This window comes from Carassius carassius, chromosome 5 (assembly GCF_963082965.1).
Source record: "Carassius carassius chromosome 5, fCarCar2.1, whole genome shotgun sequence".
Lineage (NCBI taxonomy): Eukaryota > Metazoa > Chordata > Actinopteri > Cypriniformes > Cyprinidae > Carassius > Carassius carassius.
Window position 1 is genome coordinate 16,253,165 of NC_081759.1, and position 15,749 is coordinate 16,268,913.

Here is a 15,749-nt window from a genome sequence, read left to right on the forward strand (position 1 = left end):
ATGCAGTATTTATTTTTATTTAAATATAGTTTTTATTCATCTTTGGTAACGTTAATAAACATACAACTTACTGTTCGTTGTTTATTCTATTCAATAATATTACCAGGTCCAACTTTTGATCTGAATAATGTATTAGCAAACGTAAAAAAGTTACATTACACTTAATAAATTATTTATGGAAAAACTTTTTTATTAAAATGAAAACTTTTTTATTGTTGGTTCACGTTTAATTAACCTACTTAACTAATGGAACTTTATTGTAAAGTGTTTAATCAAGAAAATAATCACGGCTGATCTTTGTGGGGCTTTTCTCAGCCAAAATGACAATTTAAATGATCGGTTTGATTATTAATTATCACAAGGTAATTCATTTGATCTAAATCGGTAATCACCTGACAGCCCCAAAAATATCAAAAAAGAACACTTTTAAAAGCACAGACACTTGACAGCAATGATCTGTGAAGCGTCTCTCACCAGCCTCAGGCTCTCGGCTGATGCCGTCTGTGCCCTGTGCTGCTGGAGCGCTGTAAGGGGGTGATGTGAACTGGGCAGTGGTGCCATCTGAGACTTCACTCGACTGACTGCTCCGTACAGGAGGAGATGAGCCGTCTGCCTGCTCTCCGGTGCCCAGCGGCAGCGGAGGCTTTGTCGGACGCTGCCTCGGCTCCAGAGCCTTGCTGACTGCAGGGCAAGAGAGAGAACAACACAAGAGTCAGGGATCGCAAGTAAGGACTGCCTGTTTGCCCGGGTCAGCGTGAAAGACCCTCGGGACAGTTGATGGAAAAATTATGTATATATATATATATATATATATATATATATATATATATATATATATATATATATATATATATAAACACACACATATAAAACTGGGAGAAAAGATTTAATTCAGGGAGGACAGAGCAGTGATTATTGTACACTGATTACCTTACTTCATTTCTTTAATATTTCTTTCCTCTGCATACTAGTGTTAGACCTACCTGAAAAACTTAAAACTCATTTTATTTGCTCTATTGTTCTTCTTATTTTATTACTGACTGTTTACTTGTCTTCACTAATGTTTAACTTAATAATAGTTAGGATATTAATTTTTTTTTGTGATATCGAAACTGGAAAAGGGAATTGTGAAATTTCACTGGTATCTAAAAAATTTTAAAACATTATTTACTATGTAAATAATTACAATAAATGATTACAATTTATAATTTTTATTTAATTATTTTATTTTATTTGTGGCAGGGCCAGCTGAAAAAAAAAATTGCATTGAGTACTGAATTGTATTTGTCTCTTCAAAATAAAGATTACAAGTGGGTGGTTGTCTGTATAAAATGGTTACAAACAGGGAAGTAAAATAAACCCACAAAGAGCTTCACAAGGAACTAAATTAAGGCATAAAGAGATTTCACCCTATTAGAAACTGAAACAAAATTTATTTTAGTTTTTAATTAATAATTTTTATCACTTTAAATTCACTTATAGTATTCCTCTGGGTTTAAGAAATATTATTTAATTTATTACAAATCCCATTTCACCATCTCTAGATCCTAGAATTAAACAGGCCTTTCTTTTTTACTACTGTCCCTTTAAGTCTAAATGTAAATGACCTTGTTTATGAATTGCTGCCATTTCTGCTACTGTCTGCATAACTACAAAACTAAACCTGTGTTGTAATCCAGTGGTTCTCAAGGCCAGATTACTTAAAGCATATCAATAAAAAAACTGAAACCTTAATAAAATAATATATATTAAACACACACACACAAAATTTATTTCTCCCCTTCCAAAACAATTTTTTTAAAGAACATATAGAATCAGAATCTTGTAGCTGTTGCAATCATAAAATACATTTTGGTTAATTTAATAATGTTAAAAAAGAGTTTGAAAACAAGCAGCATTATCATTATTACAGCAGAAATATAAGAGGAATTATCTTAGCTAATATGGGCAGGGCCTATAAATAATTTTGTTGGCCAGTGGGGGTCTTTGAATAAAAAAGATTGAGAACCACTGGTTTAACTGTTCCTGAAATAAATCAGCTTACTTGCTGAAGTGTCAATCCTGCTCGGCCGTCTCGGAGGAAAGACATTAGGAAATCGAGTTATCTGTTTAAGGAGCACAGAGACAATGGTTAGGTTTATTTTGTTTCATGGAGTCATTTGGAGGCAGAGTCAGAAAGTTTGTACCTTGATCTTAGGGAAAAGATTCATTAGCTTTGGCTTGTGCTCCAGCCCTCGAGACTCCTTCACTTTTACGCCGAGCTGCTTCATATATGACAGTATCACAAACTGCATGGTGCTACTGTGAAAGAGAATGATAGTATGAGGAAAAACAAAAAAATACTTGGAATTTGTTCACATCCCTAAGTTTGAACAGTAGTAATTCATTCAAATTGCTTTATTACATCTGCATATAAGCCCAGGTGTTGATCATTCAGCCAAAATAAAAGACTAGCTGATATTTTTCTAATCCAACCTTAGACGTAAACTAAGTTTCACAAGGGTAGTTTAAAACTGACTATTGTGAGAAAATCACTATCTGTCATTTCCAGCAGGGGGAGCAAGAGCCTAGTTCAGTCCATGCTGAAATACTTTACAGTGTGCAGAAAATTATTCTGACAGCTAGGACCCCAGCTGAAGAACTTACAAAGCTGTTCTCACAAACACTTACAAGCTAAACAGATGACTTGTACAATGCGTAACCACAGTCAGTGCCAGAGCAGAAATAGCCCTCACAAGCTCCTGTCAGAGGCTTCATGAGGCTCCACTCTCTTGCATGCCATCTGGGCAGACACACAATGCCTCAGTCCCTGCTGCTGCCGCCCATATGGGCTCCTGTCTGATCATATGCTGCAACTACACACCACTCACAAGACTGCAGCAAATACTGGGAGGGAAACTACAGGGCTAGTGTGATTTGAAGCAGGCTTTTGCCTTTAAAATGTAACTTTTCACTTTAAGGTTTTGTTTTAATATTTTATAAAGTAATGCAAAACTGTACCATTTCATTAAATACTAAATTTCTGTGTGACCTTGGATTTCGTTTCAATCTGTGAGGCAGGACAGTGTTTCAGGGGTTAATATGGGGTGATGTAATACTGTATGTCGTTTATGGAGGGAGAGGACATGAGAATTCCCCTTACCACTTATCTTCCTCTGTGGCCTGTGACGTCAATCTGAAACAAAACATAAGTTGCAATTTACTGAAGTGTGAGAGAGACACACAACTTCCAATGTGTTTTCCTTATTTAAATAGTGTAACATAATATTTACCCATTCTGGATTAAACTTAAAGATGTTCTCATAATTAGTTTAATCTCAATACAATCATCTTAGTCTATGTTTAATCTTAATCAATCTCTGGGTAAAATTGGAACCTGTTAAATAATGATTAACAATGAATGGCTGTCGGCTGATGCCTATATGTCACACATAAACCTTGTTACCATAACCCTTTTTAAATAATGTAAAACTCTATAAATCAACCAATTTGCTCAAAATTACATCACTATCCTTTAAGGAAGTGAACACAGCTAAGAAAAGTAAATCATACCTCTTTTTTCACACTTAATTTTCAGTTTTGTTAAATTTGAGAGTTGGGAACCATTTATTTATTAAAAAGTGTGTATAGTACTTACCCCAGCATATATTAGCAATCATTTCTATTTCTAAAAAGCCCCTTTTAAATATTTATAAATCACCTGTTATCTTTCTGAACACATTTATACCTCAGTTTACATACTGGTCCCTTGCAAATATACAGTATATACCTCTTACAAAATGTACATACTCTTTAAATATGTATATTTACATAAAAGAAGAGGACTATGAACAGAGCCCTGAGGGACACCCTGAGCTAGGGGAGTAGCGGAAGGTTTAAAGTCATGGACAGCAATCAAGTGTGGTTTATCAGTGAGATATGATTGCCCATAAAGCTAAATGACATAGTGACATTTTTTTAATAGAATTGTGAACATCTTAAAAAATTCTGTAATAGCTTTGTAAACATGATTAAATGGGTATGTAAATGGTAGTGATCTGTAGTGTGTGAGCACCAACTACCATACACAGAGAGACAACAAAGAAGAGAAGGACTAGAAACTTCAAGAACAAATGGCATCATCTAAAAGTATATTCACATACATGTCAGCATGAACAAGTGCACTTACAGTACATCCTCTATCTTAGCGATAATGTGCTCTGCACAGGATCGCTCTTTTTCCAGAGCCACACGGTCTCTCATTCTCTCTGTATCCAGACGGGCTAGCTCTGCTTCAGCCAGGGTCAGACCCATACTGCGCTTGTGCCTGAAACATACAGATAATGCACAAGTGGACTTAGTGGAAGAGAAGTTTTTGACTAACACATGTGCTGATACACTGAAGTTTGAGTGTGTGTGTTGGGGTCTTTATCTGATTGTTATTGTGTATTAGATTAGTGTAACTCACCTGAAGTCTTCTAGGTTCTTCTGGATGTCAGGTAGTAGTGTGTCCTGCAGCTGCTGCACATATTGCCGGTGGACATCCTCTGAGATAGGCTCCGGCCTCTTCCGTTCTGCATTATTTGAGTGTGCAGTCCGTTCTGTGCAAACACAAAACACATGTATAAAAGTCATGCAAAGTTACACTAAAATGCCACTAAAATTAGATGCACAGTATAATGGCACCATTATCGATAATCAGAATTTACTCATTTACCAATAAATCAGCAAATACAGATTCATTTAAAAAAAGCAAAACTAAATAGCAGACAGTTAAACTTTTGTTTTATTCAGCCAATATATTTTGTTCTTTTAATTTTAAATAACAGGCCTTGTATTTAGAGGTTTGACCTTACCCAGGTCAATGATAATGGATTCGGGTACTGTTACTTTCAAGCTCTGTAAAAAAAATAAAAACAAAAATAGAATAAAAAACCTTCAACACTTAATCAGAAACCACATCATATATCACAAGCTAAACAAGTTGAGACTGCTTTAAAGTTCCTCACAGCTGTTTTTTCTACGAAGAAGGTATCCATGAGGATTCGTCGTGTCTCTTTGGAGCTGGACTGTTTGTAAATTTCAGCATAGAGGTAGCACAGCTGGGGAGCGAGAAGGGAAACAAGTGATGTGACTCATTTGTTCTGAGTCCAAACCATAAGCATGCAAGAGAGATTCATGGAACATGGAAAGTAATTTATAAACATTTTGTTAGATTCCTGGAAATTCCAGGTTTGTGGGTAAGAGGGGTGATCGATCTCACCAGTGGTGCAGGGTCAAACTGAGAGACCACATGATGGATGAAAGCTGCCAGGTGAGCAGGCCGAGATTTAAGGAGGTCTACGCTCTGAAAACAGCAACACTGGCCATTCATCTAGAGACAGAAAGAGTTAACTACATTACTAGTACACATTAATATACTTTATGATTTAAAGCATAACTTAAATGTGGGCTTGTGAATGTAAATGTGTAAAAGGTTTTGCTATTTTCAATGAAAAAACACTGGGCTCTGTTCCAAATGCTAGTAAGCTTCCTTCATATCAACTGTCTACCTAGGTAGTTACCTTCTAAGACGACATCATAAGTAGGGTCTCAGAAAAGGGGGGCAAGTGGAACTCATAGGCATTACTTACATAGAGCCGAACTGGACTGTGGATTGGGGTCCCTGTAGAGGGATCACTATTTCAGTTGAGAAAGACTCTGATGATATGGGAATACTTAAAACAGAGGCCAAATAAAATGGTCCTTTGTTCCCTTTGCAAAAACAAATATGGTGTACCACGGCAGCACAACTGTGATGCACGAGCACCACCGAGGAAAACATACTGGCGCTCTCCGGTGTTACGGTTTAACTGGTTACCGTGTTATCTGGTGACCAACTTCCTGGTTCAGGTCTCCGCTGCAGATGTGATGGAACGACCGTAGCAGATTCGGCGATTCTAAAAGCACAAACTGATGTGATATTATTAAGTGTCTAATAAACGCAGACTTGCTCATTGCATGATTCTGATATTCTTGTAAGGATTACAAGTTATTGGTATGATCACACGTAGCGGCTGAAGTAAGTGGGATAAACAAAAAAATAAAAAACAAAGTAAGTCTGTGTTGGCGCGGGTTTCGAACAAGCGTTAAAAGACGGCGCGCCGCGAGACAACAGTCACGAACCACCAAGCTACCGATCTATACCGAATAAGCTCCAGATCTCTGGCTTCAAGACAGGACTCTCGGCGGCACATCGTGCAGCTGTTGAATCAAGGAAATGTGATCCTGTTAACTTGTGAGCTGTGTTTACCTATTATGAAAATAAACCATAGCAGAACCCTGACTACATTTTATGGTTTGTGATGCTAAAGAAGATTTCATGACGTCTCAGACAACTGTAAATTTGTGGCTACTGTGGTTTAATTATAAACGCTATCATTAACTCATATTTACCATAGTAAAATAATTTTCTTTGCCTCTTTATTTTTGTATACTGTAAAAACTTCAACCAAGTATTTTTTGGGGAAAAAAACGAATAAAGGTTGAAATATTATATTAGAAGTTGTAATTATATATTTTTTGTAAAGTTATCCAAAGGATTCATTAGCTAATCAAAAAAAGAACATTAGATTAATAATTTATTTTAATAAAAATAATTGTTAGAGTAGTCGACTAATCGAAAAAATAATCGTTAGATTAGACGACACAAAAAATAATCGTCAGTTGCAGCTCTATTGTTCACCCATATTACTATGAATGGGAAAAATTGCAACATGCAATATGATAGAACAAGTTCCGCCATCTAAACAAAAGAGCCAATCATCAATTTACTACAGACATGCACACTGGACTGCACATGCGCATTAACTAGAGCAACCTGAAATAACAGTACACTTTTTAAAAGCGATGTGAATGTAAAGCTGCATTTACTTTTAGCATTGTTCAATTAATTTTTGTGGGCAAAATCCAGTTACTTCAATAGGAATACACACAATCAGGAATTTTCTGTGAGGGCAAATGATTTCTATTTGCAGATTTAGCATCAGTTATTTACAAAGATTAGCTGTGTTGACCAACAGAAAGCTGCTTGGTTGAACCCCCAATATACTTCAAGCAATTTAAAAATACAAATTGGTGTGACATTTCAAAATAAAATCTCATCAAAACAAAGTTGTGGCGAGGTATGTGAGCTCTGCGGCTCTTACTTCTTTAAAATAGAAATCTTCTCTGGTTAATTTTTCTTTTCAGTCTGTCAAGGTCAAATGCGAGTAAACACAAACAAACTTGAAAGCTGCTTTATAGAAAGTGAAAGTGACGTGACATTCAGCCAAGTATGGTGACCCATACTCAGAATTCGTGCTCTGAATTTAACCCATCCAAGTGCATATACACAGCAGTGAACATACACATAGGGTGAACACACACCCAGAGCAGTGGGCAGCCATTTATGCTGTGGTGCCCGGGGAGAAGTTAGGGGTTCGATGCCTTGCTCAAGGGCACCTAAATCATGGTATTGCCGGCCCGAGACTCAAACCCACAACTCTAGGGTTAGGAGTCAAACTCTCTAACCACTAGGCCACGACTTCCCATCAGTAAACACTGATGTTGTAAGTTACACACTTTTTCATGTTTAATACTGTAAAGCTGCTTGCTTTAAAGCTATCTATTTTGTAAAGTACTATATAAATAAACGTGATGTGACTTAAGTTAACTGGAGAGCCAAATTGCAGAGCATATCCAGATCATTATGAACAGATGCTTTCTTAACTGCTGTTTTCTCACCACCGTCATTTTGTTGTGTTTATTTTGTTATTAAGAGGAAAGCCTGAAGTAAATATTACATAATCATCTAAACACCACTCTCACCACAGGTAGTGCTGGGATGTTTGCTAGCATTTTATAGCTGCTCAGGTATTTTAAACTTTATTTTACCCCTAAGCTAAGAACAAAAAAGAACTTTGCCATGAGTTAATATCTAGGCAGTTTACTAGTTTTTGAAACAAAGCCTGTGAGAACAAAAATCAAAAGGCACTAATGTATAGACTATATTCAAACCACCGTCAACCCTACCTGTTCCTGCTCTGTGTCAAAGTCTTCGTCCTCAGCACCAATGATTTGTGCTACTGGACGAGATGAGGGGCTCCCCACACTCGACTGAGAATCCTAAACGAGAAGCGTTCAAATTATGCACAGCACTGAGAAACTACAAATGAAGACATGAGGTCAAAGAGGTCCCTAACAAGGTCAGGTGTGTCTTCAGCGTCCGGTGATGGACAGGAGTTGAGGCTGTCTCGGGGTGTGGTCTTTGGGCTGTGGCAGGGGGTCTCTCTTTGGCATGGACTCTCTGGGACAGGACTGGGAGTGACCTGCACAGATCAATTGACAGCAAATTTTACACAAAGGAACCATAAATCAGCATCCAAGTAAACACGAAATAAGGAAGGTGAGTTTGATGGGAAGCAGGTCTACTGTACTGACATGGGCTGTGTTATTGTTGGTCCACGGTGGCTCCATTCCAGCATTGCCCTGCCATGAAGGGGGCTGATCCAAATCTCCCCCTCCATCCTCCTGCTCTCCTTCTCCTGGCCTTGGAGATAAGGAGCCATCCTACAACAAACACAAACAAACATTTATTAGCACTGCAAAATCATGACATTTCCAGAATGTGAAGTGTAGTTTCCGCACCACTAGTTAAAATAATGACTGTTACTGAAGACTACAGAGGTCAGGAATTATTATTTTTCTGCCTAGTTTTGTTGATGATGTAACAGCAGCATGCAAAAAATACTTTTTTGAATGTATTCATTCATCTTGTTGCGAGACAGCCATGTGCTTGCAGAGAGAGAGAGAGAGAGAGAGAGAGAGACCGCCCACACACTCTTCTAGCTGGCTTTGAGTTGTAATTGATTTTGTTGTGTCCTGTAGATACTTTGCATCTAGTGTGAACAAAATGATCACTTGTGAATCATATTGTTGCATGTCATGTCATTTTAAGTTCAGTTCAAGTTTTGGTAGTTTTTTTGTGTTTTTATATAGCTTTGATCAAGTTTTAGTTATTTTAGTGCTTCAACAAACTAAATGAAAATGAGAAGTGTTGCCTTGGCAACAAGCCGAAATGAAGTACGTTTCGGTTGTTTTATTTTATTTCAGTAAATGAAAATGTTTGTATGGTTTTAGCTTTAGTTATCCCTAAGCTAGTAATTCTAAAGGTACAATGGAGGCTGAAACAAGGCTTCCTGTTTGAAATATGCTATGAAATGTTACATGCTGCACTTGTTTTACTGATGAATAAAATTGAATGTTATGGGCATTACTAATGTAATTGTATGATTTAACATGAACAAACTTTTCCATCGATTCTAATTTTGATGGACTTGAAATTATATCAAGTATTCAAATGAGTATTTGAAATGTGTATTTATACAAAGTTTAAATTAAAAAAAAGATTTTTTATTTTATAACATTAACATCTATATATAGAGTCTATTTTTATGTTACAGTTGTTGTTGTTGTTTTTTTTGTTTTTTTTATTTTAGAACTGAGAATTCCTCTGAATCACAGCTTGTTGGTCGGTTTTGTGTGTGCGTGTGTGTGCGTGTGTGTGTGTGTGTGTGTGTGCGTGTCTGTATGTACCTGTCCAGTCACAGAGGGCTTGCTGAGCTGCTCCTGGTGCTGTGGAATGTGCTTCTTGGCATCCTGGATTTCCTTCAGTAGTTTAGGAGTAGGGTTCCTGCTGTGCTCCTCCATCATGGCCTGTAATTTATCAAACATCACAGTGGCTCTGATCATTCCACCGTCTCTTGTCATAGAGGATGTGAGATTGAAAACTCAAGAGGGTGCTGTCAACATCACGTGGTTGATACAAGTACACTTACATGTATCAGCACAAAGATGGTCCTAATCACATAAGTCAGTCTATAATAATAGCTTCAGTCCAGAAAATTACGTCAATACTTTCCAATGGTTCTAAACTGAATGCGTGCTTACATAAAGCACACATTTACACATACTGATAGATCGCAGTATTCATGCTGTATTTATAAGCAACTCTGCAAGGCCGCAGCATTTCAAGTAGGGTTTCAGTTCTCAAAACTTGATAGAAAATATGCTAAAAATGCATGCCAGCTTAATCAGCACCATAGTCATCTATTTTAATAAACTTCTTTAAGAAAAAAGTAATGGATTATATTTAAAAAGTCTAGATTTGTAGATTTAACTACACTTTTATTGTCCATTCCAGATAACCATAATATATTATTGTTCAAAAGTTTGGGTCAGTAAGATTTTTTCAATGATTTTAAAGAAATTATGATTAACCAAGGTTGAATTTATTTGATCAAAAATACTTTGTGAAATATTACAATTTAATATAAATGGGTTCTATTTTAATATATTTTAAAGTATAATTTATTCCTGTGATGGCAAAGCTGAATTTTCAGCAGTCATTCTCCAGTCTCCAGTCTTAAATGAACCTTCAGAAATCATTCTACTATGCTGCTTTGCTGCTCAAGAAACAATTTGTACTATTATCAGTGTTGAAAATAGTTGTGCTGCTTAATATTATTGTGAATATTATTGTTTTTTCAGGATTCTTGATGAAACTAAATTTTGAGATTCTAGAGCTGCATTTCTTGAGCATCTTGATTCAAACTAGGGATGCACCGAATATTCGGCAACCGAAATTATTTGGCCAAAATTTGCAAAAAAAATATTTCGGTGTGCGGCCAAAAAAGCCGAATAATATGTACCAAACAATGACTAATGTAATCAAACACAGGCATGCACTCATGCAGCAAAACATGTCGGCAGTGTGAACATATTTAAAACTATCAGAGAAAGACGCAGAAATCATTACTAGTACGAAGCAAGAGACAGCGAGAGACTGTTTAGTGCTGCATCACATCTCTGATGAGAAGAGGTAGCTAATGCTGGTGGTTAGGTTACTGTATGATGATTGAAATCACAAAATGACCCCAAACGATTAGTAAAACTGCAGAATGCTGTTTTCTAATGCAAGCATGAATTGCATGTATTCTGATAGCGTTGCACGAACTCGCGGCACAAGAGTTTAAAGTCCAAAGCATGAGAAAATCTACACTGAACTTGTTACTTGTCAGTTGCTCAGTAACATGTGACAATGTGATACGTTCGAGAAACATCTTCCCAAATTCGTAATGAGAATCATTTATAAATCTGCATGCTGTTGTCAACAAAAAGAAGCACTGAGATCTTTCAGCGGGTTTCTGCCAAAATAAAAGCAGAGCAACAACTCCATCGACATTCATAATTGATATTGTAATTTTACTGTCGTTCTGTAAAATAAAATAAAAGATAATTACCTTATAACAGCTCTATTAATACATTTACTATAACATTGGCATCCTGGCAGCGCTTCAACGAGTGTCACTCCCGGATAATTGAAAAAAGGCGGGAGCTGGTTGCTGAAACCACGCCCACCTAGTGAGATGGCACTGACTGCAGCGGTAGGTGGCTGAGCCCTTAATTATGCAGAACTTTAAGGCTTAACAATTTAAAGTTATAAAAAAAATTCACCCCCCTCACAGTTGTCACGAAGGGCAAAATAAGATATACAGACCAAAAAAAAAAAAATTTTTTTACCGGGCTGTAAACATGTTTTTTTCTACTGTGAAGTTGGGCATTTTAACATGGGGAGTCTTCGGATTATTCCCTTTTGGAGCCAGGCTCCAGCGGCCAGTCGATGAATTGCAGTTTTAGTCACTTCCATGTTGGTTTCAAGAGAGAGAGTGGAAGGTTGCCGCTTGGAAAAAACATGTTCGGTATATGGCCCAGTGTTTCCTTTTGTTCGGCTTCGGACAAAAATTTTAATTTCGGTGCATTCCTAATTCAAACCCATTCGATCTTATTCCCAATGACAATGATTATATTGTATTGATCATCTCGTTATGCCAGTAGGCAGCAAAAAAAGTATTTGTCATTAAATAATTTATGAGACACTGACTACTTCATACCGTATTTTTCGGACTATAAGTCTCACCTGAGTATAAGTCGCACCTGTCAAAAAATACGTCATGATGAGGAAAAAAACATATATAAGTCACACTGGACTATAAGTCGCATTTATTTAGAACCAAGAACCAAGAGAAAACATTACCGTCTACAGCCACGAGAGGGCGCTCTATGTTTTCAGTGTAGACTACAGGAGCAATGAGCAGCATAGAGCGCCCTCTCGCGGCTGTAGACGGTAATGTTTTCTCTTGGTTCATTTCTCTTAGTTCATTTCTCTTGGTCCATGTCAAATTATTTTTGATAAATAAGTCGCACCTGACTATAAGTCGCAGGACCAGCCAAACTATGAAAAAAAGTGCGACTTATAGTCCGGAAAATACGGTAATTTAATTAAAATTAAGATATTTTCATAGACCGATGCAATGAACATTTTGTCAGAACCTCTAGTAAATTAAATTGTATTTTGGCTGTCTAATGCTTTTCTTCAGAATAGTGGAAATCCCAATCACAATCCCTTCTTACAAAAAAATAAATACATTTTAAAATAAATCTGGATTTTCAATTTATCCATAATTGCACAACACTAATGAAAGTTCAAAGAAAAGTTAAATTAATAAATTATTAGGGTACAATTTAAACGATTATGAAAAAAAGTACTCATTGGAGTAACTTAGAAATCACTTTCGTATAGAGCCTCAGCCCTCTTACATGTTCAAGACACTGCCTGTATGAAAGCATGTGACTGCTGTTGCTGTTTGCTGCTGTGATACTTCAAACACATGCAGTAGTGAAAGGCATACAGTAGAGTCCTGCAACGGGTTGGGTACCTGCATAAAAGTGGCTAAAACGGGTGGATTGTGACATTCCTAAAATTCACGGGCGGGGATGCGAGCGGGTAACTTACTCCTTGTGGGCGGGTAGTAGCGCGGATGAAAAATATGTGCAATATTTGTATGTCTAAATTACCATTACACATACAGTACGCAACAATGATATGAAATTTGACCCATCACGTCACCACCACTGCGACAGTGTGACTTGTTAATGCTTCTCATGCGGCGCGAGTAAGAGAGACTTTTCCACAGCTGGATTTGTAATTCAAGAACGGAGAACGCAGCTTAAACCTGGTCCTGTGGACGATATCCTTTTCCTGCACAGTAACCTTAAGGGAAAGTAAATGCATAGTTTGTGATCGACAGGCTCAGGTTGTTTTTTTGTTCTTCTTTTTTTTTCCTTTAATAGGTCTATTTGCGTATAGTTATCAGGTTCCATAGCCTATTTTGGTGCCGATGGTAGGCTACTTGAATGGCACAAAACAAAGCGCAATTGAGCCTGTATCATGAGCCCATTCATGATGCTGTTGTGATGTTGAGAGAGGTGCGAGATAAAAAATAAACACTTTAATTGGAATGATTTTAGCGTGTGTGATTTATTGCGGGCGCGGTCGGGTAACGGGTCAAATATTTACGGGTCTGGGCGGGTGCGGATTTAATTTTTATATTATCACGGGTGACGGATCGGATCTGTGCTGTGCGGTGCTGAACTTTGCAGGTACGGGCGGGCGCAGGTCTCCAAAAATGGACCCGTGCAGGACTCTGGCATACGGTGCTATGGAAGACTGAAGGCAGATGATATGGGGCTGATGGAGATCAAGGCTGTTATCAGTTCTTACCCATACAGGCAGAGGGGTCAGTTTGCGCTCCGAGGGGCTGGGGGAGGAAGACGAGTGGTCTGGACCAATGGGCCCCGGGGACTGAGGGGAGGTGAGTGAGAAGAGAGGCCCCTCCTCCCCCTCGCCGTCTGAGAGGGGGATCTGAGGCAGGCCCGGCGGTCTCCCCAGAACTGTCAGGGCCACATAGGAGCCCGCTGTACACAAACACAGATAAACACACCAACAACTGTACAGTATTGTTCATTTTAAATGTGAATAACCTAATAAATTCAGTAAAAAGACACAAACTACTTACATTTTATTAGCTTTACAACTTCTACATGATTTGAATGTGTAACTAACGTCCCATTGACCTGCGTGAAAAAACAAAAACATTAAACACATTGATTAAATTAAATTCACAGATGCTACTTAAACCAGAATGCTGCACTAGTCTTAGTTTGTGATGTATTAACTTAATAAACCAATTTTTTACATTAACTTATTTGAGCTTCTTGACATTAAGAACAATATTTAAATGTTGCTTCATAACATTAAGAACAATATTGGCAGTTACTGTCTCATTCTGTACCGGCAATGTGCTAAAAAAACCTTATTATATTGTTTTCAGTGTTATTATATTTACTTAAACTATTTGTTTTTTATTCATATTTTGAATAAGCTTTTATTTTTGTATTTTTAAATTGTATTTTACTTTTAGTTGACTTTTAATATTTTTAGAATCTTGTAAGTCTATACAGTTTTTGTTCATTTTTATTATCAGTTACTTAAGTGCAAGTTAAACAATGACAATTGAAATGAAAATTATTTTGGTGCCTAGCAGAAAAAAACAAAACGAAAAAAAAAAAACACATTTATGAGTTGACAGGTTTGCATGACCAAACTACATTTACCATCAGAAATAAAAAGAAAAAAGAAAACTGGTAAAAATGGCCAGATTTTTTTGACCAATATGATATGAGAATACACTACCATTCAAAAACATTCATGGTCAGTATGTTTTTTTTTTTTTTTTTTTTTTTGAATATTTATTATTTATACTTTTATTCAGCAAGGAAATATGAAACTGGTCAAAAATAAAAATAAATTTTATAATGTTTCTAATTTAAATAAATGCTTTCCTTTTGAACTTTCTATTCATCAAAGAATCCTGACAAATGTTTCTTAATATTCTTCCAAAAAAAAAAAAACTATCTCCACAAGCACAATTTCTATAAACAAATAAAATGGTAATATTGTGAAATAATTGTAATTTTAAAATAACTTTTCTATTAACTGTTTTCTACACACACACAAACCCATATGTATGTTTGTACTTTTTTTTTAAACTATTTTACAATATTACCATTTTCACTGTATTTTTGAGCAAATATGCAGCCTTGGCGAGCATAAGAGTTCTTTCAAAAACAAACAAAAAAAACCTATTGACTAAAAACTTTTGAATGGTAGTGTAGGTCTCGTCATAATTTCTGAACTAAGAAGTAGGGCCAGAGATTAGAGCTGAAGATCTTTGCCCGAACCCGACGGGACCCGATAGGTTCGGGTTTAATTTATATCATCTTACGCGGGCTCAAGTCGGGCTCGGGCTTGCGCTCCGGTTTGCGAGGTAAACGAACGGTCATGTAATGTGTTTCGATTAGCGCGAGAAAAATGTGAAAATGGATGCTGAGTAAGTGTAACGGAGGTTTGCCTCTGGCGATTACGTTCTGGTTGCACCAGCAACTAAAGCAAAGTCTGAGTCGTGGAAAAGTTTTGACCTTGTTTCTAATGAGAATAATGATGCACCATCAGTGAGCGCAGGAACGCGTTGAAGACATCTACAGTGGATTCAATCATTTTCCTCCACAAAAACATGTAGGCTTAGCCTAATCTCTGTAAGTAAAGGTTATTTAAATGATAACTAAATATTCATTGAGTCTTAAATGCATAATGTGGACAGAGTATTTACGCTAATGTTGGCATTGTTCTTTTATTAAATGTCAGCTGCTAGTGGCGAAGCAAATCCGGCGGAGCCTTTATCTTAATTTCGTTATTGCTAAAAACCAATCTTAACTTAAAATTTATCTTAATTTAATTTGTTTAAAAAAACTCATTTTTATTGGTGCGTTGGTCTATTTATAGGCTAAAT

General features: G+C 36.8%; 1 pseudogene; it reads right to left on the reverse strand.

Moving 5' to 3' along the window:
• The window catches only part of LOC132140860 (rho guanine nucleotide exchange factor 12-like), a 99,046-nt pseudogene that overhangs the window by 14,033 nt on the left and 69,264 nt on the right, over nt 1-15,749 (reverse strand).